This window comes from Puma concolor, chromosome D2 (genome assembly GCF_028749965.1).
Source record: "Puma concolor isolate L17-30 chromosome D2, mPumCon1.1.hap2, whole genome shotgun sequence".
NCBI classification, from domain to species: Eukaryota; Metazoa; Chordata; class Mammalia; order Carnivora; family Felidae; genus Puma; species Puma concolor.
In genome coordinates, this window is record NC_141677.1 from 81,010,055 (window position 1) to 81,037,882 (window position 27,828).

The following is a 27,828-nucleotide window of genomic DNA, read 5'->3' on the forward strand; positions in this document are numbered from 1 at the left end:
TCCCTCGCTCGCAGTGACTCTTTGGACTCAGGAGGGCGGGACTGCACCTGCCTGGGACCTAGGCTGGAAATGCTGGAGCAGGTCTGCGCTGGCATGGAGGGTAAGAGCAGAGGTGCGGAAACACTCCTAAGAAGGGCACCGTGACACCTCCGGGGGGGGGGGGGGGGGGCAGGGGAGGGGGCGGGGCGGCGTGTCCTCCACGGATCAGTGAGCCTGTGAGGAATGGGGGGCAGGTGTGCTCCACCAGCTGGAAAACCCCAGGGTACAGGCTCTACCCATTTGGGGCACCCACAGCGAGCTGTTAGGGTCTCGCGTGGCCGAGAACTTGCCAGCACACTTCACTTCAGCGTTGGCAAGGGCTGCCTTGGGTTAATTAAACTTATTAATAAGATGTGACGGAAGGCGTGCCAGCTCCCTGCCAGGTTTTACGTAGTTCCTGGGGAAGCCGAGGGAGGGGAACTCTGCCAGCCCACGGCACCGGTCCATAAAGCTCAGCACCCCCAGGACTCCTAACATCAGGCTCTGATACAATGCTGGGTATCTGATGAGCTGGTTGAGGACAAAGGAGCAGGCCCCACTCATCCCTAGTTCCCAGCGCCTGGCTCAGCCAGGCTCCCAGTCCAGAACCCCTCCAGCGCTCTCTGGGGAGTGAGCGTAGGCTCCCTTTGCCATGCCCCGGATGTGTGGAAGGAAGGGTCATACTCACAGAAGGCTTCCTGTTAGACTGCCTGGTGCACACAACAATGCAGAGGTGGAGGCCAAGTGATCCTTTAATCTCCCCCCAAAATATCCCATTGGACCAAGTGAGCTCACCTTGGATGGGCCAAAGGGACTTCCCTCTCTCCCTCCCCCCACCATTGTCCTGTCCTTCTCTTGACCCCTCCTCCACCCCTTAGAATCCCACTTGGTCCTCACCCTGGCCCAAGTCAGAATCTCAGTCCCACGGGGTCCGCCCCACCCCATGGCAGGAAGAGCAGGGAGAAAGTTGGGGTCCTGACAAACGGAGGCCAAGTGTTCCATCCGGGTCCAGCGTCAGGAAGAAGTATCCACCTGGAGAACCCGCCTAGTCCTGCTCGCTCTGGAAAAGCGCCGCGAGCCTAGTTTCTTTGCTCCCCCCCCCTCCTGTTAGCCTCACCTGCAACAGGCCAGGGTTTCCCGCTCCTTGAAGTGACACACAGGTTTGCCGGGCATTCGTCACTGCGTTTACTCATCTCTCCAGAGCACAGTTCTTGGCCACTTCCTCTGGGCGCCAGGGAAGGCTGCGGAGGTAACGAGAGGAGAGCCGGACAGGCCCCTTCCTGCCTGCGGGACCCGGCAGTCCTGCATCAGGTGCCATGGCACGCCACAGACACCGTGATGGCTTGGGGACAGCCTCCCAGTGGGATGATGGGTCCCCGGGTCCCCTCGCCACACACATCACCTCTGAATGCCAGGTGGCAGCAATCTCACTGTAAATGCCATTGTCATTGTAAACAATGACAAGTGGCCACGCCATTCGCGGGCACTCAGCGCTGACACCACACACGCTCCACGTGCAACTTGGCTTTTAGCCTTGGGCCGACTCTACCCAGTATGATGATCACACTCTCCAGAGCAGGAAACTGAGGCTCAGAGACGGAGGTAAGCTGGACCGAGATCCGACCTCCGGTCTGGACACAGACCCTAAGGGGCTCCGCCCACCCCCCTCTCCCCCAGGCCTCTCTGGAGCTGTCCCGGTGCTGGGTCACGGGGACGGCACAAAGCACAGGGTCCACAAATGTCGTTTCCCATCTCCCATCGTGAATCTGGGTTCCTCCAGGACCGCACGCGAGATGATTTTCCTGGGGGCTCAGGGTCGAAGCTGGGTCTGCAGAGCCCTGTTGACATCTTGCCCTGTCCCTGAGCTCTTTCCAAACACAGACGCCCGACCAAGTATGCTTTCCGCATCACATCGTTGACTTTCCCAACATCCGTGTCTCTCCAGGCACGCTCGTGCAAGTACCTTCCCGAGGCTGACGGGCTTCCCGAGAGGGACAAGCACTCTGCAGGCCGCAGCCCCTCCTCCGAGCTTCTCACCCCTTGGGCCACGACGGCCTGGTGGAGGCTGAAGCCACAGCAGCCGGCCCAGGGCCGTGGCGCACTGGTACCGCCCCATGACTGACGGGGCCACCAGGAGGCCCAAAACCCTCATGAAGGTGTCTGTGCAGGTCCCACAGCACCATCCTGGGTGTGGTCTGAGGCCACCCCAGGATGATCCCCGCTGCCTCCCCGGTCCAGCTCCCCGCTGAGGCCTCTGCGGCCACACGGACTGTCGTGGGTCCAGAGCAGCAGAAACGACACCCCCGCCTGCAGCCCCTACGGGCTCCAAGACTCGGGAAGGCTCCCCGCACAGCCTGGTCCAGGCGGGGTGGGTGGGGGAGTGGGGGGGTCCCTGTCTCTGACCACCTCGCCCCGAGCCACAACCTCTCCCAAACAGGCGGCAGGGAGCGTGTGCTGGGACATCTCAGCACCTCATGTGGTCTCTGACCCTCATGTCCTTCTCTGTGAAGTTAGGACAATGATAACATGCAGCACTGCCGTGAGGATTAAATATGACGGGTTTAAACACTGCCTGGAGCCTGGCAGATGGTCGGTGCCCCTTAAACATGGCCACCATGAGATCAGAAATGCAAGGGCCGGGGAAGGCTCACCCACTTCCTTCACCAAATGTTGGAATTAATGCGGCTAAAAATGACTTGCCGCTCAGGGGCGCCCGGTGGCTCAGCCAGTTAAGCATCAGATTCCCGATTTCAGCCGGGTCGTGTTCTCAGCGTTTGTGAGATCGAGCCCGCATCGGTCTCTGTGCCGACAGCACGAAGACTGTTTGGGATTCTCTCTCCCCCTCTCTCTCTCTGCTCCTCCCCAGCTCACACTTGTCCCTCTCTCTCAAAATAAATTTTTTTTTTTTTTTAAATGAACTGCTATGGGGCGCCTGGGTGGCTCAATAGGTGAAGCGTCCGACTTCAGCTCAGGTCATGATCTCACGGTCCATGAGTCCGAGCCCCGCGTCGGGCTCTGTGCTGACAGCTCAGAGCCTGGGCCTGTTTTGGATTCTGTGTCTCCCTCTCTCTCTGACCCTCCCCATTCATGCTCTGTCTCAAAAATAAATAAACATTAAAAAAAAAAATTAAAGGGGCACCTGGGTTGCTCAGTCGGTTGAGCGTCCAACTTCAGCCCAGGTCACGATCTCGCGGTCTGTGAGTTCGAGCCCTGCGTCGGGCTCTGGGCTGATGGCTCAGAGCCTGGAGCCTGCTTCCGATTCTGTGTCTCCTTCTCTCTCTGACCCTCCCCCGTTCATGCTCTGTCTCTGTCTCAAAGGTAAAATAAACGTTAAAAAAAAAAATTAAAAAAGAAAAATTAAAAATGATCCACTGTTCATTAAGTGTCTGCAGGGGGCTGGGATCAAGCAAGAAAACCACAGCTCTGTGTGATAGATGTTCCCAGAGCAACACCCTCTAGGGGACACGCACCCTCTCCTGACCTGGGTCTCTGTGGCCTCAAGCTGACCTCAGATTCGTGATTCGGTGCATTCGGGTAAACTTGGGGTGAAGGCAAATGCCCTTCACCGCACTAAACTCTGTCTCATTTCACCCCCCAAGGGCACTACTGTAAAGCCCAAGAGGTGGAAGGGGAAACTGAGGCAGCCTCTTTGGCATCTCAGGGTAACCAGAGGCCCAGGGTGAGGCCCAGAGAAGGTGGGGAATCTCACCCTGAACCAGAGACGATGAAGCAGCCCAGATGCCCTCCAGCTGCAGTGGACTAAAAAGTCAGGAGGCTGCAGCAGGGCCCGGCCTGGAGGCCCCTCACCCGGGCCACTAGAGTCAGCACCAAGGGGCCACGCAGAATCCCCTGCCGCCCCGCACCCTCCTTCTGCCACCACATGTCCCCCACCCAGCCCCACTCATCCCAAAGGGACAGGGTCTCTGGTAAGTCAGAGGGCACAGGCAGGGGGGGTACATGCGCACAACGCACTCAGGTGACGCCGGGGGAAGCGGCTGACGTCAGCAGGTGACTGGTCTGCCCCCCCAGCGGGCTACCTGGGAGAATCAGGAGCCCCTCCAGAGAAGCCAGGGGAAGGCCAGGCCCGGCCCCCCCCCAGCACCCGGAAGACAAGGAACGCCGGGTGCCGAGCTCTACCCGGGCAGGTGGGCCACCGACAGGGGACGAGACAAAAAGGAGGACTGGCCAGCAGTGAGGATTTCCTTCTGGGTCAAACCCACGGGCCCGCCAGACCCTGCAGGTCTGACTCAGGGGACTCATGCCTCATAGGTCCCCATATCACAGCATCACGACATCACCGCGTCTTACCGTTACCACGTCACGACATTGGTGCCTCTTGAGTTTTCTGGGTCCAGGTAATGGCCACTGAGAAAATATTCTCCAGAAGGCTATACGTGCCCAGCTACCTCCCAGAATCCTCGCTGCCACAGAGATAAACATCCCCGGCCCCTTGAGGTGGGCACGTGCTTTGACTACCGGGCTACAGATCCCCCTGCAGGCTGTCAACGTGGAAGGTTCACGTGTCTCCCTTCGGGGTTCAACTTGAAACAGCGCTAGAGATTTTTATAGATCTATTTTTAGCATCACCTCGGGAAGAAATTCCTCATCAGCAGATAAGAAAGCACAGCCAGGTCCGGAAGCACGATGACCGGCAGGGCCTCCCGTCTCTGCCTTCCTCAGAGCGTCCCGTTGGGCGCAGCAAACGTCTCCATACTCACAGACCTCTGATCCCAGGGATTGTTTCTTCTCAAACAAGACAACCAAAAAAGCCAACGGGCCCCTCAAACCCAAGCCGCGGCCCTGGCCACGAGAGAGGGCCACTGCTCACTACACGAATGCTTCTCTAATGACCTGTCAGGGACCAGTCTCAGGCAGGGAACTAGCTGCCAGTCCCCTATTCTGACTTCCCGGCCACCCTCCTCCAGGACTCTTATCCCACACGCCACTCACCTGCAACTATCAGAACAGGCTCGTTTCATGAAGGAAAAAATGCCCCAATGAAATTAGTTGGCCCAGGCCATGACGGTCAACAGTTCGACAGAAACCAAAATGGCCGCTCCACCTGGAGGTTCAGCTTGGAGTGGCAAAAGGAATATCTAAAACAACTCTCTTTGGGGCGCCTGGGTGGCTCGGTTGGTGAAGCGTCTGACTTCGGCTCAGGTCATGATCTCACGGGTTCGTGGGTTCGAGCCCCGCGTCGGGCTCTGTGCTGACAGCTCAGAGCCTGGAGCCCTCTTTGAATTCTGTGTCTCCCCCTCTCTCTGCCCCTCCCCTGCTCCTGCTCTGTCTCTGTCTCTCTCAAAAAATAAATAAACATTAAAAAATTAAAAAAAAAAAAGAACTTGCCACGGTCAATTATATCTCAATAAAACTGAGGGCTAGAAAAAGATCCAATGTAAAAAAAAAAAAAAAAAAAAAAATTAAGACCTCTCCAAGAACTAGACATTCTTCTGAGGTCTCTGGTGCAGTATTTCACTTCCCGGAATTAAGCAGAACAGAGTGACCGCCCCACGTGTGTCTTGAGATTGTAGGAGGGGGGACCTCACGCCTGGTCCCTCCCTGCTCTGCTTCCGGACCTCAGCAAATGCCGGGACACTTGGAGGACGAGCCGGGAGGGTGGGGGCGGGAAGCACATACTACCAGGAGCAGAGGGAGAGGTGTGGCCCCGGGCGATCGGCAGGACAGTGGGCCAGACACTGGACTTTTCCGGGAGATAAGGACAATCCTCATGGCAGCATTGCTCTAGTGTCCGGGGCAAGACCTCCCCAGAACCTTCTAGACTCACTCCACAAAGGTTCATTCTGTCCAGAAGCTGAGGACTCCACTGTGAAAGACACCAACGAGGTCCCTACCCTCTGGAGGGAGCCTTCCAGATAGACAAAAACCAGGTAAAGTGACCAACAAGTTACCAACTGTGGTAAGCGCTCTACGGAAAACAAAGAGGGCATGCCGGGAAGGAAATAACAGAGCAGGTTCTCAGGAAAAGGCCGCCCTGAAAACATGCCGTGCAAGAGTCCGCACAGGGAGGGGCCGGGACCACGGCCACGGCAACCACAGAATCAGGGTGCCCCGGCTCAAGGTGAGATACCAGCTGAGACTGAGCGGGTTCGCACCTACTCCAGGCGCCGGTCCCAGCCCTTCACAGGTGACGGATTTCTCTCTCCAGCTCTACGACGGAGCTACTACAATGCTTTACAGTTGGGGAAACTGAGGCACAGAGCAGTTTAGTGACTTGCCCAGGATCATGCAAACCAGAAGTGGTGGGGCAAAGATTTGGACCCCAGTGATCTGGCTTCTCCGGTGGTGCCCAGGTGTGATCCCCATGCAGGGACACTTGGCCCAGGAACTGCCCGGCGGGCCATTTATCTCCACGCCGAAGCCAACCTGGGCCGCCCAGGGCAGAGAGAAAGCTCTGGAGTCTGCAGACGGCCACTCTCCTGCCCTCCTCCTGACCTTGAGCCACCCCTCAGAAAATGCCTCGGGAGCCTGGCCGAGGCTGAGCTCCCTACAGGTGATGCACGTGGGCCGGACAAATGTATCTGTCCCCGTCCGTCCTGACTCCTCGGTGGGCTGCCGGGAGCTGCGCAGGACACAAGGAAGACCTCCGCACGGCAGCTCCTACCCGAGACAGTAACGGGTCCTTGCGCCCCTCGGGGCCGGGCAGAAGCTCAGGGGTCCTGGGCCACTGCAGAGCCCCTTGCTAGTTGGTCCCAAGCACCCCCACAAAATGATCAGAATGACTTCCGTTCACCGTTTGCCATCACTCACTGCCCTGAGTTCTGGAAAGGACTCCTCCTAGGTTTCCAGGCCTTGGTACACGCGTCATCCCTTCCCCCACCAGCTGCTCCTTCCTCGTCTCTTTGGCCGCCTCCCCAGGGCTGCCCCTTAAATGTTGGGGCTCCCTCGTGCCCATCCTTGACCCGCTGCTGAGTCTGTCTTCTCCCTGGGCAGACTCCCCGCGTCGTCACGGCTTTGGGAGCCCTGCTGTCTCGAGCTCCGCCTCTGGGCCTCAGACCCCATGGGCCCCACAGCTGGCGGCCCCGCTCTGGGCCTGACGATGACGGGTCTCCCCAGGCGTCCTCAGGAGGAGGGGGGCTCAGACCCCCCACTGCCAACCCCCACAGGGATTTCTCCATCTGCCTCCTCATCTCAATCCCCAAAAGCAGGCCAGAAAGGGAGGCAGTGCCTGGCCAAAGCCTCAGGCTCACCAGCCAAGGACGGCCTGAGAGCCTCCACCCGGGAGGACCTTGCCCTTGCCAGGCCACCTGCTGTGCGACCCAGGATGGCCTCAGAACCCTCAGCTGGTCCTCACCGCGAGCTGCCATTATGCTGCAGTAAGCGCCCGGATGGACATACCCTTGTCCAAATACCCACACACACCCGCTCGCTGAGGCTCCCTGGTGCTCTGTTGTATCTACAGGGTTTTTTTTTTTTTTTACAGAGAGATGTTTGTAGAGATCTAGGTAGCTGGCGGATGGATGGATAGGTGGCTAGATGAGAGAGACAGAGAGAAAGAGAGATCTCACTCAACCCCACAGACGTGTTCTGGAAACGTCATCAGTCAAGTTTTTGTTTTTTTTTTTCCTAAATCGAACCGCATTTCACAGGCATCTGGAAAGCGAGACTACAGCAAACACGCACGCTCTGCTTTAATGGCTATTTACATCAAGGTTTTCCAGCACTGGCTGGGTGTGGAGTGAGACACCCTTGCGACAGAGTCCAGTTGCCCCGTACCTGCCGTGAGCCTTCACACATCAGACAGCCCTTCTTTAACACTATCCTCTTTGCTGCCCAAACTGAGGTTGCGACAAAGTTTAAAGGCTATCTCTTTTTATTAATTTATTAATGTATGCATGTATGTATGTATTTATTTGAGAGAGAGAGACAGCACGAGCTGGGCGGGGGAGGGTTGGCACCTGGACGGCTCGGCCAGTTAAGCGTCCGAGTCTTGATTTCGGCTCGGGTCGGGATCTCACAGTTTGTGAGTTCGAGCCCCACATCGGGATCTTGCTGATAGTGTAGAGTCTGCTTGGGATTTTTCTCTTTCCCTCTCTCTGTCCCTCCCCTGCTTGTGTTCTCCCTCTCTCAAAATAAATAAATAAACTTAAAAAGAAGAAGAAGAAGAAGAAGAAGAAGCAGGGAGAGAGGGAGGGAGAGAATTCCAAGCAGGCTGTCAGCACAGAGCCCGACACACGACTCGATCCCACGACCCCAGGATCATGACCTGAGCCGAAAATCCAAAGTCAGACGCTCAACCGACTGAGCCACCCGGGGGGGCGTCGAAGTTAGTTTCCCACTGGCCGCTTCCTCACACACGCCACCATCAGCCGCTTTGATCTGTGGCTCTGCCCCCACCCCCACCTGTCAGGATCTCACGACATCCTCCACCCCGGGACCGGCACCTGTCTTCCCCTGGTGGGCAGAACCACCCCAGCGTTCCTATTTGCGGTGAGAAGTTCATAAGCTCTAACTTTTATCTTTGACGACACCTTCCCGTGCTACACAGCCACCCTCCAACCACACACATGGGTTGAGGGGCGCAGGACAGAGGCCTTCCCGACACCCAGCCCACTGGGACGGTTCCTCTGGGCATCAAACTACGTGCCCACCCCGGAGACCAGCCGAGGCGGAGGCCGGGAGCAGAGGAGGCCCGCAGGCCTCACCCAGCAGGGACCGGCCATCACCGGTGCCCCCAGAGCAGCAGGGCCTCGTCTCCCCACCGCATCCCCAGCTGTGGTCCAAGGCCCCGCAGGTGCCCTGCAGCCTGGAGAAAGCAGGCCGGCCGCCAGCCCACGCATCTCCCACCCACTGCCTCCAGCCCCAGGAAGGAAAACGGAGTCCTTTTCCCTACACTCCGAGCTCTGCTGAGGCAGGCCAATTATCTAAGAGGAGCTGAAGACAGTGGAAGGAATCTAATCCACCGGCTGAGGGAGAGAGGGAGGGAGCAGGCCTTGGATCCCACGGTGTCCTCCCACCTAGCTCCCCTGCTGTTGTTCCGGGCTCTCCCCAGCTGTGCTAACCCAAACACAACTGGAGCCAGCCCCGAGCCAGTAAAGGGACTACCCAGACCCCCGCACCCCCCAACACTGCGGCACAGGCCGCTGAAGGTGCCTGGGCTCACGGAACCCACTCCGCCACGAGTGCCGTGAGCCCAGAGCACTCTGGGAATTGGGGGTCCCCGGGGGCAGTGCGACACCGCTAATGGGTGGGCCTCAGCCACCTCACTCCTCAGGTGAGGTTTCTCGGGCTCCCATCCCCCAGGGTTCCCCAGTGGGAAGCTCCCTCCTGATCCCCCAGTCCTGGCCTCTTCTGGAAGGCAAGGCAGGAAGGACGGGGGCGGGGAGGTCAAACAAAGGGGGCAAAGGCTTAGAGGAAGCTCTCGTAGGTGAGACAGAAGGGAGGTAGGAAGGAATTAGGATCTCAGGGCACCCATCAGGTCCATGAGGTTGACAAGAAGGGGGTCAGCGGGCAGGACGGTGTTGTGTCCCTCTGGGCCCTCCCCACGACAGGCCCCTGTGCGCTTTGATGGCCCAGGAACACGGGACGGCCCACCCGTTCCCCACCCCGAACAGCCTTAAAAAGCCCAGCGCTCAGCTTTCCTTTTAAAAGCTCAGCTAATTAGAAGCATATTTTATTTTCTCAGGGGAGGCAGCTGCGGGATGAAAATCAGAGGTACCGACTCTGGTGGTGGTGGATGAGTCATCGTGTTGCTTTTTATTAATTTTTTTTACGGTGAAGTTTTTATGGTGTTCTAAAATCACATAGAGGAAGAAGGCGGCTCATCTCTCTCATTATTGCCCCCAACTGTTTACAGCCGAGTTCAAAAGGCCAAGGCTTTGCCGAAAACGCCTCCGGGGGTTAGGAGGCGATGCTGGTAACCAAGCTCCACGGGCACCTCGGGGCGCTGAGGGCACCCGTCCGAGGCGCGGGCACACGGGGGCCAGCGGTCAGCCCGGGGACGTCGGACCCTCCCCACGGCACGTTGTAGGCATTCGATGCGTGCACGCGGGATGAATGAGTGCCTTAACTAATTCTACCAGAATCTTCAGTTTGACTGAGGAAATTAAACTAATTGACCTATTGTGGCCCATTAATAAGATGGAATATGATGTAGCCATAAACTTAATGATTGGGATAATGGGAAAGTATTCCCCCTCTATTACTAAGTGAAAAAGCAAATGATAAAATAGTGCGTAGAGCAGGATGCCATTTTTATCTTCAAAATATAACCCATACATGTATGAATGTGTGGAAATGAAACGGAAGGCCATGTGCAAAAAGCTGGTGGCGGCTATCTCCGAATGGCGGGTCACGAACCGTTTGTCATTTCTTCTTTCTTTTAATATTTTTTTAATGGTTATTTACCTTTGAGAGAGACAGAGTGTGCGCAGGGGAGGGGCAGAGAGAGACGGAGCCACGGAATCGGAAGCAGGCTCCAGGCTCCCAGCGGTCAGCTCAGAGCCCGACCCAGGGCTCGAACCCACGAACTGCAAGATCATGACCTGAGCCGAACTCGGCCGCTCAACTGACTGAGCCACCCAGGCGCCCCAGTTTGTTATTTCTTCACTATCTTTCTCGGTATTTGCCGGTTGTCAGTAATGAGACTGTGTCACTTCGGAAATCAGGGAGAAAAATGTTCTGGTAACGATAGGACAAAATATCACAGAGTAATTGACAGCTTGACTTCCTCACGTGGAAGGCGGACGTGGCTTGTCGGCATCCTTCTCGGAGGTCCTCCTGGGAGTCGGCCCCGGAGATTCTTCAGGGACCCCCTGGGAGGGAAGGGAAGAACACCTAACGTCACCCCCACATCCCGCTTCTACCAAGCAGCTCTGCTGTACTCAGTTCAGCAAGGACTTTACCCCCCTGAAGGAGGCACCAAGAAAAGATACTTTATATTTTTCAAAGGCGACTAAACTCTGACCCTGTGCGCCCATCCCTCTGGGCTAACGGCAAATTCACTCTGCCATTATCAGAGACCCCTCTCTGACCAGGGTTGCTAGACTTAACAAATAAAAATATCAGGGGCACCTGGGTGGCTCAGTCTGCTGAGCGTTGGACCTCGGCTCAGGCCATGATCTCCTGGTTCGTGAGTTTGAGCCCCGGATGGGGCTCTCTGCTGTCCACACAGAGTTCTTCTGATCCTCTGTCTCCCTCTCTCTCTCTGGCCCTCCCCCAGCTCGTGCTGTCTCTCTCTCAAAAATAAATATTTAAAAAACATATATTTAAAAATATCTGATGCCCAGATAAATAATTGTTACTATAAATATATCTCAAGAAATACTTGAGATGTACTAAAATAATACTCATGGTTTATCTGAAATTCATATTTCACTGGGTGCCCTTCATTCTTTCTGACAACCCTATCTGTATCTACCGAAGCGTCCTGCAGAGGCCCCAGGAGGCTACTTAGAGGAGAACATGTGGGAGACAGGCCACCAGGACCCACGGTCCCCGCTGTGGGTTCCAAGTCTAGCACGGTTCCCTCAGGGGCAGGAAGTTCACGTGTCCCTGTGCTGAGTGGGGCAATGGGGGGCATCTTCGCCCGGCCTGGGCACCTGGTGACCAGGGTACTACTAAATCACCCCCCAAGACCCTGCCCCCTCTCAGGACACTGCGGGCATGTCAGGACCCCACGTGCCATCCCTGCATCAGTCAGGGGCCTGACAGTGGCCCCTCAGATGGGGTGACTTGGGCAAGGCTAATAAAGACGCCATTTACAAAGACGTGGGCCAAGTGTAGAGAAACCAGTATAGAACTCAGGCCTACCGGAGGGGCGAGGGGAGGGCGTGCTTTCCAGAACCTGCCACCGCGACTGGGAAGGGGGCTGCTGAACAGAAGCTGAGACACCGCCCGCCCCCAGAGGCCCCAGAGAGAGCGAGCCTGGGAACAACCACACACCTCTCTCTCCTTCCTCCCAGATCTTCCGCCGGGGCCTCCCAGAGGCCAAACCAACTGGAACCCAAGGGCCAGGAGAGCCCTGAGGCCATCCCCCAGGGTCCCCTTCCAGGGGCCCAGAGCAGGTGCGAGGGGCAGAGAGGGCAAATGCAGGACACACAGCACAGTGCCCCTGGGTGGAGAGGTCTCTCCTTCCCAGCCCCTCAGGCCGGGCCTCTCTCTGGGAAGCCCCCCACAGTCACTCAGTGAGCTGAACAAAAGGTCAGGAACAGGCACGGCCTTCAGGCAACAAGCGGCCCGAGGCAAGAGAACACAGCTGCCTGAGACCATCTTAGAGCAGAGGAGGGAAGGAAATGCAAGAAAGCAAACACCAGTTTATATCTCATCTATCTTCATCACGTCTGGTTTGTGTTGCACTCCCACCTAAATCCTGGCTCAAAACGGTTTGGCAGCCTAAAGAATAAAGGAGCAAAAACAAGGGCTGTAAGCAAACCAAATAAACAGCCACACCAACTCAAAACTACAACTCCTATGCTTGGAAATGCGCGTGTAAACCAAAGCACGCTGACAACGCGTTGTGTTCACGGACGTTCATTAGTCATTAACTAGACCTGCTGGGGCGGAGGACACCTTCCTGGTCTTCTCCTAATCCAGGGGTGGGGCTTATTTTCACAAGCCAATCGGCAAATTCCATTTTTTCCTGAACTCGACAATTGGTTCGGGAATGGGTGCCCAAGCCAATCAAAATCAGTGAGGCCCCTTCTTCTTAAGAAAGCATGTTGGGGGGCGCCTGGGTGGCGCAGTCGGTTAAGCGTCCGACTTCAGCCAGGTCACGATCTCTCGGTCCGTGAGTTCGAGCCCCGCGTCAGGCTCTGGGCTGATGGCTCGGAGCCTGGAGCCTGTTTCCGATTCTGTGTCTCCCTCTCTCTCTGCCCCTCCCCCGTTCATGCTCTGTCTCTCTCTGTCCCAAAAATAAATAAAAAACGTTGAAAAAAAAAAAAAAAAAAAGAAAGCATGTTGGAACAGAGGCGCCTGGGTGGCTCAGTCGGTTAAGCGTCCCACTTGGGCTCAGGTCATGATCTCACAGCTCGTGGGTTCGAGCCCCGTGTTGGGCACTATGCTGACAGCTCAGAGCCTGGAGCCTGTTTTAGATTCTGTGTCTCCTTCTCTCTCTGTTCCTCCCTTGCTCACACTCTGTCTCTCTCTCTCTCTCTCTCTCTCTCTCTCAAAAATAAAGATTTAAAAGAAAAAAAAAAGAAAGCATATTAGAAGAGACTGGGGTTTTCCCACTGGACACAAATAAAGACGGATGGAATCAAGGCAGCCTTTCTGTGCCCATGAGGAGAGACTCTGCCTGAAATTATGTCAACACCAAGGAAGCAGAGCCAAGAAAGGGAGAGAGAGAAGTTAGGCCCTGGTTGTATCATTTGAGCCCTGGATCACACTGATCCCGACACAGCAGAGGGCCAATAAAATCTCTTTTGCCGGAGCCAGTTTGGGTTAGGCTTTCTGAGACAAGCAGGGTTCCCGACCAGCCTGAGATGTGTCAAGGATCAGGAGTTCGTTCCCACTTCTTTCATCGCCAAATAAATAGAAAACATCCAGCTTCCTCGAGAGGAAACCACTCCGTCCAGCTAGGAATCCAAGTGTCAGCCTCTACTAGGGGGACCGGGAAGGGACAACCAAAGACCTGGACTCGTCCTAGGAGCACCAGAGGGAGCCCCTACTCTGTGTTGAGGCTTTGCTCCGCCCCTTTGCAAGAAGCAGAACAGCACAGCGGACCCAGGGCCCCTGGCTCGGACCCCTGGGTTTGATCCCAGCTCTATTCCTTGCTAGCTGACCATGTCGGGCAACTTTTGTAACCTCTCTGGGCCTCGGCCTCTGCACCTGAGGATAATAGCACCTACAGCGCGGACAGTCGTGAAGGCTACGTGTGGTAATACCTGTAAAGTGCTTACAACAGTGGCTGGCACAGAACTAGCCTCAGCAAGAGATGTTTGCTGCTGTCGTCGTTATTATTAACACTTATGTCCTCCTCAGATGACCTTCACCCTGGAGACCTATGGCCCTCCAGCCTCCCGGCCGCCGGTGGAGGTATCCACCCAGCCTGACCCTGAACCTGACCTGACTGATGGCCCAGGCACGGACAGACTCAGTGATCTGCAGCCTTTCCCCGACCCCAGACGGTGACAATTTTCCGCTGCAAGTAACAGAAACCCTCCACAAACTGGATTCATGTGGGGAGGTGACTTTACTGTCGGGATTCAGGGGCTCCCATGACACCATTACACCCTGCCTCCCGCCACCTCTCCTGGCCATGCTTGCCTCTGGGTCGGTTATGCCTCTAGCAGGTTATTTTCAAGTCAAGGATAACTTTTTTTTAAAGTCTGAAAGTTTAGGGGCACCTGGGTGGCTCAGTCGGTTAACCGTCCGACTTTGGTTCAGGTCATGATCTCCCGGTCCGTGAGTTTGAGCCTCACGTCGGGCTCTGTGCTGACAGCTCGGAGCCTGGAGCCTGCTTCTGATTCTGTGTCTCCCTCTCTCTCTGCCCCTCCCCTGCTCACACTCTGTCTTTCTCTCAAAAATAAATAAACATAAATTTTTTAAAAAATTAAAATTAAATAAATAAATAAATAAATAAAATCTGAAAGTTTAAAAGACCATCAGTTTAGGGGCACCTGGGTTGCCCAGTCGGTAAGTGTCCGACTCTTGATTTCAGCTCAGGTCATGATCTCACGGTTCGTGAGTTCAAGTCCCGCATCGTGGAGCCTGCTTGGAATTCTCTCTCTCCCTCTCTCTCTGTCCCTCCCCCACTCACACATGTGCTCTCACATGCATGCGTGCTCTCTCTCTCTCTCAAAATAAATAAATAAGCTTTAAAATAAAAATATAAAATAAAAAATAAAAGTTAGAGTTAAGAACATGGGAAATAATTGGGGCGCCTGGGTGGCTCAGTCGGTTGAGCTTCGGACTTCAGTTCAGGTCACAATCTCGCAGTCTGTGAGTTCGAGCCCCGCGTCGGGCTCTGTGCTGACAGCTCAGAGCCTGGAGCCTGCTTCGGATTCTGTGTCTCCCTCTCTCTCTCTCTCTCTGCCCCTCCCCCATTCATGCTCTGTCTCTGTCTCAAAAATAAATAAACATTAAAAAAATAATAATAATATGGGAAATAATCATTTAGAATGCAGAATCACCTAAAGTACCCCCAAAAAGCCACATAATGAACATACTACGTGTAAAATGTCCTGGATCATGGCTAAAGTTGTTCTTAGAGGAAAATTCAAAGCCGTTAATATATTAATTAGAAAGCACTCCACACAAGAAAGACTCAAAACCCTCAAAAAACTCAAGGCAACAAGAAAGACCTAAGTAAAGAGATAGAGCAGAATTCAATAAAATCGAGACCAAAAGAGAGGTAATGAACGCAATCAAAATACGAATGTGTAAGACATAAATTGGAAACAAGGAACAACTCAGATATAACAAACGGCTGTCAATTAACATTTAAAGGATATTATCACAACCATAAGCCAAGGCCTGAAAATGCATTAAATGGATATGTTTCTGGAAATATATATATATATATATATATATATATATATATATATATATATATAAAAAGTACCAAAATTGGCTCAAGAGGAAAGAGAAAAGCTGCACAGATCAATAGCCATAAAAAAAGTAAAACCCAAGAGAACTAACAGACAGGCTATTAGAACCACCGGGAGCCAGAGACACAATCAACACATCAAAAGCAGCAGGGTTGCCCTGTTCCAGCGAACACTGGTTGAAAAAAAAGTAGCCAGGGGCGCCTGGGTGGCGCAGTCAGTTAAGCGTCCGACTTCCGCCAGGTCACGATCTCGCAGTCCGTGGGTTCGAGCCCCGCGTCGGGCCCTGGGCTGATGGCTCAGAGCCTGGAGCCTGTTTCCGATTCTGTGTCTCCCTCTCTCTCTGCCCCTCCCCCGTTCATGCTCTGTCTCTCTCTGTCCCAAAAATAAATAAACGTTGAAAAAAAATTAAAAAAAAAAAGAAAAAGAAAAAAAAGTAGCCAAAAATATAACAGCATTTATCATGACAACCAAAAATATAATGCAGCCAAGAATTAGCCTATTAGAGAATGCACAGGATCTAGGGAGAAAATGTCGTATCTAGTAAAGGCACAAAACAACGTGTGAGAAAATGGGGAAGTGTGCCCTATTCACAGACAGCAGAGCTTAACATTGCCAAGGTCAATGTTCCTCAAGCTCACCTGTAAACTTAAAACAATCCAATCAAAGTCACAGTGATGCGGGGGCGTGGGGCGAGCTGAGGGCAAAGAACAGGCTAACATCGCGCGCGCACACACACACACACACACACACACACACACTACACACACACACGCACACGCGCCAGGTGGGATATGTGTGATACTCCTCGGACACTCCTGGCTGCCCCAGAACACGGGAAAGGAAAGAATGCAGATGGCTGACATACAGATCAGGAGTCTCCTTCCACTTACGGAGAACTCACTAGACTGCAAGAAAAAGGCAATCTTATTCACAGCCTAATCTCCAGAAACCTATAGACTCCGTTTCCTGGAGCCCTAGTATCACCTTCATCAAGATGTAAGGGGGTTTAAGTGCTTGCCATGGTGATGTGGGAAACTAAGGCAAATGAAAAATGAAATTCCCTGACTGCCTACAGCCCAGTGACGAGTCCTTGCAACAGGCAGAGTGACTTCCCTCTAGGAGCTCAGCTGCCTCAATGATGACACTTTGCTGGGGGCAAAAGGGAATCTTGGCTTAACATTACCCCCCAGGATCCTGTGAATCTACTTCAACATATAAAAATTCCTATGGAAACTTCCTCTATCTCAACTCTCCCAATCATCCTCCAAGCTTATGGGTCCCGATATACATCTGAAACATCTCATGACTGAGGTTTCACTAAATGTAATAAATGGCGTTTTCCTAACAGCTACCCCCTCAGCGTCCTGGAAACCTTGCTTCCGAAATACCTTAGAGACTTCTTCTATCCCTAACCCCCTCCCAACCTGAGGGTATACGATCAGTTCCCCGCCACAACCCCAGCACAGCTCTTTCTGCCCACGGGTCCTATCCCCGTGCTTTAATAAAATCACCTTTTTGCACCAAAGATATCTTCAAGAATTCTCTCTTGGCCGTCAGCTCCGAACCCCACCATCACCCCAAAACCCCATCAAGATCAGCAATACATTTTCAGGAACTTTACGAGATGACATGAAAATTCATATGAAAAATAAAGATTCATGAATGCGGTTTGGGCAAGGGAACAGATCAGATGATCAAAGAAACAGAACAGAAATTCCCAAATCACACCACAGTGGTGTCAGTGGCATCACAACTTAGGCAGGAAAAATGAATTATTTAAGAAATCAGGCTGGGGGTATTATTAGCTAACTCTGTGAGACAGATGCAGGCTCCTTCGATGTTCAGACTGGACTCCAAATGAGGCCCAGCATTTCACCGACGCCGTGACTCAATGACCTCGTTTACAACCTACAAATTATTTGACAGTCGTTAATCTGGGTACTGCAGTGTGTTTTAATAATTTCAACAGACGCTCACAATATTTTTCAATGTTGAACGCACATCAAGTGCTTATGCAATTCAGACTTTTCCTGCGTGGAAGAGGACTTGAAAGAAGCAAGTTCAAAATGAAAAGCAGACTCTTGAAATCCGTACCCTGAATTAGGCAAGCAAATACCCAGAACTGCTTCAAAGGGCAGATGAGCTGCCCTTCAAAGGGCAGGTGAGGCAAAGTACCCAAGATGAACAATCGCCATCCAACTCCAACAAATTAGCATCAGGAAAGCAAGAAACACAAGGAGGCGCAAAGAAAAGTATTTGCCCTGGATATTTACTTCCTTCAGAAACTGAGATCCTTCAGATTCTCGATGCAGGTTATAAAGAAGGAAAATTAACAAAACACTAAAGCTCTTTAGATGCAACTGTCAGTGGTATTGGGAAAGTCTTCATATTGTACATAAAGAGAAGACTGAGGGGTGCGTGGCTGGCTCGGTCAGTAGAGCACGTGACTCTTGATCTCAGGGCCATGAGTTCAAGCCCCACGTTGGGCATGGAGCTTATTAAAAGACAAACAAACAAAAAAACAAAAAACCTTCCCTTAGAGACAAAAATATAAAATGAAAACTATTATATACCTCCATAATATCACATGATAGTATAATATATTACAACCACACACATAGTTTGAGAACTAAATTATGTAAGTTAAATCATAAAGCCAATAGAAGAAAAGAGAAAAAACTTTATGGTCTCAAAGCTGGGAAGAATATCTTGAACAGAAGAACAAACTAGGAGGAGAAAAACAACAGATACAACTTAACCAAAGTTAAAGATTTCAACTGGATAAAGAAGTCCCCAAACTGAAGGGGTGGGGGTGGGGGGGGAGAGCAGAGGAGTGACAGATGGGAAGAAGTTGTTCCTCCCGCCTAAACCGATGAGGAATTATCATGCAAATTGTACAAGTTAATCCTACAAATCAGCAAATGAAAGAGGGTCAGCCCCGCTGGCAAAGGGGCAAAGGTGTGAACGGAGATTGGCAGTGGGGAGAGCCGGGAGCCTAACCCCAGAGTGACAGCATCAGCCCTCCGGTCACCAGAGAGGGGAACCTGATGGAGACGCCACCTGCCAGCCATCTGATGACCCACAGGACCCAGAAGGTCAGACAGGAGCAAGGGCAGCTGTGAGCTTGCGGCAACAGGGCTCCCCACCCGGCTGGGAGGGCAGACCGCCGCAGGATTGCACACAGCCATGCCGGAGTGCCCCTAAGCGTGTGCACACACACACCAGACACTGGGGTGTGTCTCCTGCAGGTGTGTCCCCACCAGGGGCACAGGGAAGGGAGCACAGCACAGCATGATTGGAGGCACAAAGAGTGTAAGGTGCCATCACTCCGGAATGGGTGTGTGTGTGTGTGTGTGTGTGTGTGTTGTCTTTGTCCAGTGTGGCCACTGTGACCGAATACCAGAGACTGGAAGGCTCGTAAACAACAGACTTTTATTTTCACAGCTCTGGAGGCTGCAACTCCAAGATCAAGGTCCCTGCAGATTCAGTGTCCAATGAGGACTGCTTCCTGATTGGTAGATGGCCATCTTCTCACTGGGTCCTCAGAGGACAGAAGGGGGCTCTCGGGAGCTTCTTTTATAAGAGCACTAATCCCACGTGCAGGGGCTTCACCCTCATGACCTCGTGACCTCCCGAAGGCCCCACCTCCTAATACATTCCCTTCCAGGGCTAGTGCAACACCCGTGTTTTGTGGGAACACACACCTTCACTCTAAATTATACGTACACTCACAAAGTGAAAACTCCCGGGGCACCTGGGTGCCCCTGGGTGGCTCGGTCAGTTGAGCATCCGACTCTTGATCTCAGGTCAGGTCTTGATCTTGGGGTCCTGAGTTCAAGCCCCACACTGGGTTTGGCGCTGGGCATGGAGCCTATGAAAGAAAGAAAGTGGGAGGGGAGGCGGGGGGGGGGGGGAGGGAAGGAAGGAAGGGAGAAAGAAAGAAAAAGAAAGGAAGGGAGGGAGGGAGGGAAGAAAAAAGAAAATCCCATGCAGCCATCAGATATATTGAACCAGATTTACATATAACAAGGACCGAACTCAAAATGAGATTTATGGGCCAATAGTGTCTAAGTCGATTTGCAAGCACACACAAAATGGCACGATATCCTTTTCAGGGAGTCACTTATATCTTAATAAATGCGTAATGCATTGACAACGGGTTGGAAGGACTAAACTCTAGTAAATTAACTTCACTAAGGTGGGTGTTCCTGGGAGGAGGGAGCGTGCGGATGGGCAGGGGTGGGTGATAAAGAGAATAAAATCTAAGTGCAGCGGGTGGCCGGTTTTGTTCCAGGACTTACCACGTGCGCGGGACAGCGCCAGCACCTCTGGGGTCCGGGCCCTGGGATCCAGGAAAGATGGCCCAAATAACGCCCTGCGACAGCCACAGTCTCGGCTGCTGTCGGAATAACTGCTGACTGTTAGTTCTCGTTAATTAGATCCTGGCCCTGATAACCGTAGAGGAGGAGAGCCGGAAACGGTCCACTACGTCAGGGATTCCCAAGGGTGCTTGGGCAGGGAGGGACAGACACGAAGGCCAGGCAGCAGCAGCAGGAAGATGCTCGTGAAAGGAGATGCTGTCGGGGGTGGCATTCGTTTGCCTTCCCTGCTGTTATTACCTTTTTGAGGGTGACAGTGTGAATGGTGAGGGTCTTAGGACAGGGTTGGCGTCCCTCCCCCACAGCACAGGTGCTGAGGACCTTGTGGAATCTGTGGAGGAAGGGAGGGATGAATGGAAGGAAGGAAGGAAGGGAGGGAGGGAGGGAGGGCGGGAGGGGAAGGGGGAGGAGGGAAGGAAGAGGAGGGGGAGGAAGGAAGGGAGGAAGGGAGAGAGGGAGGTGGGAGAGAAGCAGGGAAGGGGCAGTGACCACACATATGTAGCAACAAACCAATCTCACAGACACAGCAACTGAGCAAAAGGACACCAAAGCCTTTGACAGCAGTGGGCTCCGGGCAGGCATCTGGTGGCGGTGTAGACCTGCTTCACCAACAAATGGAGTGAGCTGAGCTGAGCACATCTTGGAATCTTCGGGCAAATAAAACTTATCCCTTTAAGCACTAGTCTATTTGCACCATTTAATGTTGCAAAAAGTACTAATGTTCCCTGTCTTTAATCACCCTCAGGACACCAAGCGTGATGCGATGTTTTCTCAAAAGGGTCCTCGTCTGGGGCATTTGTGTAACGCCGCGAGGACCCCAGGGCTGATGAGGCCGGTGGCTCCCACCTGCCCGCCCCACCTGCCCTCCAGCCTCACGTCCACCAGCCCCGCCGCCAGCCCCTGCCATCCTCCTCGTCCCCTTCTTCCCCTCTGACCTCGGGGCCTCTCCTAGAATGTTCCCTCTGCCCTAACCGCTCTCCCTCGACTGGCTACCCTTCGGTCTCCCATCTGCTTCCACGCACGCGAGGCCAAAACTCTGGGCTCCCTGCCCGTGCCCAGCTCTGTGCGCTCAGCCAGCCGCGGGAGGGTGTGTTCGGACAATGAGAGGTGGCTCCCGCCTGCTTTGGGGACCTGGCCGCCACGGCTGTCCCTGCGGGGCGGAGGGAGGTCCCGCGGTCCCAGAGGAGCACGCAGATGCAGAACTTTCCGCGAGCCTGGGGCTGAGACGGAGTGAGGAGGCATGAGGCCTGCTAGGACCCCGTCTCAGAGACGAGGGGAATGTGGGGGGCCCAGGACAGCGGGCACGCACAGCTGAATGAGCTCGTGTTCTCATGGGACAGGCACAAGGGGATGTGGTGTCGGAAGGAATGGCACCAGCAGAGAGTGGGGGGAAGGTCTGGCCGGTGCTGGTGGGGGGCCTGACCCCCAGCACAGCCGCTATGTCCCCTCGCCAGCCCCTCCTCCCCGTCCTGGCCACGTAAAGACCCCGGGGCCCCGGGGTTCGGTCCCTCGTCCTCTGCACACTCGACCGTGCTCATCACATCCAGTCTCAGGACCAACGCCACCTGGGTCCGAGATGCCCAGATCAATGTCTCCAGACGGGATCTCTCTCCCGAGCCCCAGGCTCACGCATCCCGCTGCCCACACGACGTGTTTCTGCCTGGATGTCCGACAGAGATCTGTGCGCGTCGTCTCTTGCTGTGTGGCAAACAGCCCCACCACTTAGCGACCCCGAAGAGCGATTCGTTATTTCTCATGACGCCGTGGGGTCAGGAGTCTGGGCTGGGCTCACCTGGGCGGTTCTGCTGCGCGGCCGGAGCCGCCCGGTGGCCGCGTTCCTCCGGGAGCTCGGCCGGCACTAGAAGAGGGCCTCCCCCACGTGTCTGGTAGGTACGAGCCGCCTGTCACCCTCACCGCCCTCCACGGGGCTCCTCTGGTCGCCCCCCTCGGCTTCCTTACCACATGGCAGCTGGGTTGCCCCCGCTCCACTGGTCCACGCAGGTTACAAGACCAGCCGTGGTTCGAGGACAGGAGGGAGGGGGAGACAATGGGCGAGGGGCGCGGGGGTGCAGACGGGACAAATTGCCGGCAGCTCCCTTTGGACATTTTCTGCCAGGACAATCACACCCAGCCTCCTGAAATCCAACCCGCGCCCCTGCCCCACGGCCTCTCTCAGCCCCGTGGACGACACCTCCGCCCTGTTGGTCTTTAGGCCAGAAGCCCTGGATGACATCTGACACGTTGCGAGTCCCAATGGCTCCCCCTTGAGAACATTCCAGAATCCCGCCCCCTCCCTCCAGCGCCACTGCCCCCCAGGTGGGTCTGAGTCGCTACCATTTCTGCTGGTTCCTCATCAGCCTTCAGCTCCTCTCCTCTTTCTACCCTTGGAGTCTCTTCCCAACACACCAGCCAAGTTGATCTCCCTTTCTTTTTTTTTTTTATGTTTTATTTATTTTGAGAGAGAGAGAGAGAGCACAAACAGGGGAGGGGCAGAGAGAGAGAGAGAGAGGGAGAGAGAGAGAGAGAGAGAGAGAGAGAGAGAGAGAGAGAATCCCAAGCAGGCTCCACACTGTCAGTGCAGAGCCCAATGTAGGGCTCGAACTCATGTACCATGAGATCATGACCTGAGCCGAAACCAAGAGCCAGACAGTTAATGGGCTGAGCTGCCCAGGCGCCCCAAAGTTGATCTTTCTGTACTGAAGGTCAGATAATGCCGTTCTTCTGTTCAAACCTTCCGGTGCCTTCCTATTTCTCTGGGTGGAGCCAAAGCTCTAGCAATGACCCCCACGGCCCTAGGTTGTCCACACCCCCCCATACCCACTATGACGTTACTGCTCAGACCTGGTTTCTGGCTAGTGCCCCCTGGCTCACTCTGCTCTTGCTGCGGCTACCCCGGGCCTTCTGTCTGGAGAGCACCGTGCAGGCCATAAACCCTTCTCTTAGCCGGGAGCTGCTACATAATTTGCAGGGCCCGGTGCAAGATGCCAATGCCGGCCCTTGTTCCAAACGACAAAGAATTTCAAGATGGCAACAGGAGAGCGTGAAACCGAATACCAGGTCCTCTGAGCTCGGGGCCCTGCACACCTGTACACAAGTCACAAAAGTCACAAGCCATAAAGCTAGACCGGCCCCTACCCCTTGTCCCATCTGGCCTTAGAATAGCCCCATGAGAAGCACAGAGACTTGTGTTATTTTCTCCAATTCCAGATAAGGAAGCAGGCTCAGAGAGGGTAGGCACATGGCCAGGGTCACACAGTAGAGGGCCAGCTCGGGACCCTACGCCTCGGCAACAGTCAGGACTCTTTCCTCTGCACCAGCCGCCCTCCGCTGCGTGTCTGGGTCCAACCCTGAGAGAAGAGAGACCCTGGGTACCCCCTTCCCTGCTCCCCTGTGCACCTCCCATGGACACTCCCCCACTCCCCTCCCACCCCGTGTCATGGTCAAAGTGCTTCCTCGAGGAATTATGAATTTGAGCTTCCAGCTGGGAATGAGCCCTAAGAAGGGAAAACAGAGAGAAGAGCAGAGCCCAGTAGGAGAGTGTCACTTCCAGGCACTGGAATTAAGAAACTGGAGGAGAGGGGCGCCTGGGTGGCTCAGTCGGTTAAGTGTCCGACTCTTGATTTCAGCTCAGGTCGTGATCCCAGGGTCGTGGGACAGAGCCCCGAGTTAGGCTCCATGATAAGCATGGAACATGCTTGGGATTCTCTTTCTCTCCCTCTCTCTGGCCCTCCCCTGCTTGCTCTCTCTCTCTCTCTCTCAAAAAACAAATAAACAAACCAAAAACCCCAAACATTAAAAAAAAAAAGAAAAGAAAAGAAACAGAAGGAGAAAACGCACAGGGAAGGGGTAGGAGGCATCAAACAATATAAATCAGAGTCCGCTGGCTCCCAGAGCCCCTCAGGGCCAGGCCAAGGGGCCCGCAGCACCAGGGCCAGGCGCACGGGGGGCCCTAATTAGGGGATTACACAAAGCCTGTGAGCCAGGCCACCGCAGGCCCCAACCCTGCGTCGGGACAGACTTAATGGCCTGGGCTGGAGTCACCAGCAACATAAAGTAGTCTTGTTCCCCGGTGATTTTTACAAGGCGTTTATGGACACGAGACAACTTCAGGACAGCACTCAGCTTATGGGGCCGGGGGCCCAGACAATGGGGGCAAAGAGGCAGGTCAACACAAGGACCCTGTGATGAAGGCACAAAGGCAGGCAGAATGAGGGGCATTCACCCCCTGTGCAGGGACCGGGGCCCTCCCCCACCTGCTTACGTGCCTGCCGGCTGAGCCCTGAGAGGGACCTTCCCCTCCACAGACGGGGGCAGGGCCTCTGAGTTGCTGCCCCCCAACAGTGCCAAGGACCCTGTAAGTATCTTCAGCTCCCACTGACCACCCTGTTTTAAGCAGTTCCCCTGCTTCATAGTCATTAATTTGCCGTCCCATCCTTGCTATTCAAAGACGGCCGTAGCCAGGGTCGAGTGTGCGGGAGCTAAGCCCTTATGTGATGTGATTCCAGCCCAAAGCAGAGATGGCTGGCGCTTTGGTTCCACGGTCTCCAGTACCGGGGAGCTCTCCATGTTTTACTTGTGAACAGCCACCCGTTACTGAGGACTTAACATGTGTGAGACCCCCACGGCGGGGGCTTTGCAGGAATGATCTCATTCAGGCCTCACGGCACCTTGGGAAGCAAGCTTCCGACCTCTTGTCACAGGTAAGGCATCGGGTTCACAACAGCCCAAGAACACCTACCGGTAGGTGATGGGCCCAGGACTCCAACGTGGATCTGCAAAGGGTCAGGCCAGGCTCTTTCCACCCCCACGTTCACGGTCACCCTTCCTGAGAGGCAAGGGAGGTGCAAACATCGGGAAGGAGAAGCCAGTTCCACCTGGCACAGTCAGAGAGGGCTTCCTGGAGGTGGCGACATCTACGTCAGGCCTGGAAGGATGAATAGGGTTGCCTAAGAGAGAGAAACAAAGAGAAAACGGAGCGTGTGTAGGAGCCTGAGCACCGCGGGCAGGAACCGAAGTATCCTGCGACCACAGTGCACAGACCTGGAGCCTCTGAGATTCGGGGTCCTGCCCCATTGTCATCAGTAACAGTAACAGCTACCGCTGAGGAACCTGCCGGCTGTGCGGTCTCAGGCGGGGGCGGACGCAGGTCTAGAACGTGGGTGGCACCACAGGCCGCGTCCACGCGCTCAGCCAACCCGCCGAGAGGCTGCCAACTGGGCCAGTTTGAGCGAGCGGGCAGAAACGGGTTGGATATGGAAGCCCTGGTTCCCTCTCTACACTCTGACGCTCACTACTCAACCCCGGGCAAGTGAATTCGCCTCGGGGAGTCACCGTGAAAGGGCCCCCCCCCCCCACCGCAGCCCCTCTCCTCCTGCCTCACGGGGCGGTGGGCAGAATCGGAGAAGCCAGGCAGGTGCTTTGCTGGCTGTGGTTGGCCGAATGATGGCCCCAAAGCTGTCCAATCCTAGTCCCCAGAAGTGCGACTACGCCACTTTACATGGTAAAAGGGACTTTACAGATGCAATTAGTAAGGACGTAAAGACAGGAGTCTATCCTGGATCACCTGGCAGGCCCAGTGGAGTCACAAAAGCCCTTGGAAGACAGAGGCAGCAGGCCCGAGTCAGAGAAGGGATGACAGAAGCAGAGGTCACTGCCGGGCTTTGCCAAGAGAGGAAGGATCCACAGTGCAAGGAATGGAGGTGGCCTTGAGATACTGGAACAGGCAAGGAATAGGCTTCTGCCCTGGAGCCCCCAGCAGGACCTGCACCTTGACCTTAGCCCTATGAGACTGATTTTGGACTTCCGACCTCCAGACCTGTAAGATAATAAATCCGTGTTGTGTTAAGCTACCGCTTAGTTACAGCAGCAAAAAGAAACTCACACTCTGTTGCTCACCGCCCTCTCTCATGGGAGCAGGGCCAGCTAGGACTCTGCACCCTGAGAATTTTACAGAAGTGTCTCTTTTGGTGGAGCAAAATTATTCTGAATTCTGCTCCTGGTGTGTAGGGAAAAAAAAAAAAAACAGGCTTCGGATAATCCCGTTCTACTTCCTGTTAAAAAAAAAAAAAAGGAGATGAAAAATACATAATAAGCAACAGACTCTTAAACAGCAAGACTCTTCCCGTTTCCCCCTAAATAAGGCACACTTCCTTCTCCGAAAGTGATTTTAAGTTGCTCTCCGGCAAACTTGAACCTGTTGGGGTGGAGGCTGCAGCCTGTCAGCCCATCACCCAGGACCTGCATCTGCCCCAGGGCACCACACCCCTCCGGAGCCAGGCGGAAATAGCCGCTCTGGGAAAGGATCAATGTTGGCAGAGGCCGGGTCGAGGGTTTGAGGCTTTGGGCAGGGAGTTTTTCAAGAGCTATAAATATAACGAGTCAACTTTCTGGGGCAGGGGGACTGGCCATATTTTATTAAGAAGCTGAATGAAAACTCCTAGGGGGCAGGGGGAGGAGATGCCGTCCACACTGACCACACGGAAAACAGTCCGGCGGATGTTCCTGGACCAGCACGGGGCGTCAGCGCTTGACCGTGAGGTCTGCCCTCCTCCACCCTGCTCTGAGCACAGAGGGGCTTGCACACAGAGCCCCAACACATTGACCTACATCCTGCTGGCCACCAGTCGGGTCACATCCCTCCCGGGAAAGCCTCTCACTGGGGGGATGAGGCCAAAACAGGGGGACCAGAGACCCAGAGATGGACATATATACGTATCTATACACACATATATGTATATATATGAATGTATACACACACACGTACACACACGCGTAGACATACATATATATAACCTCCTAGTGATTCTGCTTCTCTGATCAATGTCATTCTTTTTGGCCATCCTTGTATACCCCTTCCCTACTTCGTGGAGCTTGGAGAAAGGTGGAGACCCCATCCCATTACAGAGGCTGGAAATGCCAGAAACCCCTGCCTTCCCCGCCTCCCTTGCATCCAGGGGAACGGACATTTGATAAGGTGCCAATTAGGTGCCCACGGGAGCCAGTGACACACAGTCTGGACAGGTTGGGGGCAGCAGAGGTACCCACGTGGCAGTTCTAGAGGCTTCCAGGGTTGGGCTCAAGCCGCAGTGGCCAGCCATTGACTATCGGGGTCACTAGCACACGTGGAGGTGTCCGTTCCCACCGTCCCAGGTGCCTGCCCCGGGACAGCTCTGCAGAGTGACGTCGAACAGTGCTCCCGGGCGCGCAGCCTCCAGACCTAGATGTCTGGCCCGTCCTGTGAGCTGCTCCGTAGCATTTAATGCATTTCCGCTTGGCTTTAATGAGCAAAATTAACTTCAGCTGCTTCAGCTAAGCTCCCTGATTGACGCACAGTTTAGCGCACGCAGCTCTGCCGGCTTCTGCTTGCAGGCGCTCTGGTTCTAGGATTCTGGTGGGAGGGTTTGGGAGTGAGCCAGGGACGGAGCTCTGTGTGACCGCCTGCATTCGAGACTAGGCTGCTGGCTGGCTCCTCTTTCTAATGGGTGGTGCTGGGGACTGGACTGTGCCCCACCAAAATTCAGAGGTTGAGGCCCTAACCCCCGGTGTGGCTATATTTGGAGATGGGGCCTTTAGGAGGTAATCAGGGTTAGATGAGGCCATGTTGGAGCAATCTAATCTGGTAGGACTGGTGGCTCTTATAAGGAGAGGGAGAGGGGCACCGGGGGGTCTCAGTCGGTTAAGCATTCAACTTCGGCTCGGGTCATGATCTTAAGGTGTGTGGGTTCGAGCCCCATGTCAGGCTCTGTGCTGACAGTGAGGAACCTCTCTCTCTCTACCCCTCCCCCGCTCAAAATAAATACACTTAAAAAAAAAAAAGAGAGGGAGAAAGAGATACCTCTCCCTAACATGTGAGGACACAGAGAGAAGGTATTATCTGCAAGCCAGGAAGAGGGCTCTCCCTGCAAAGTGTGGCGGGGCTTGATCTG

At 54.4% G+C, this 27,828-nt stretch overlaps 1 long non-coding RNA gene across 1 annotated transcript; it reads right to left on the minus strand.

Annotated features, from left to right (window-relative positions):
• Positions 1-18,944: 18,944 nt before the first annotated feature.
• On the minus strand, positions 18,945-24,952 carry LOC147576218 (uncharacterized). Its single transcript, XR_015242030.1, has 4 exons — positions 24,642-24,952; positions 19,826-20,234; positions 19,257-19,395; positions 18,945-19,065 (listed from the first exon to the last, which is right to left on the minus strand). It is a non-coding gene; the product is annotated as an uncharacterized LOC147576218 (long non-coding RNA).
• Between the last annotated feature and the right edge of the window lie 2,876 nt (positions 24,953-27,828).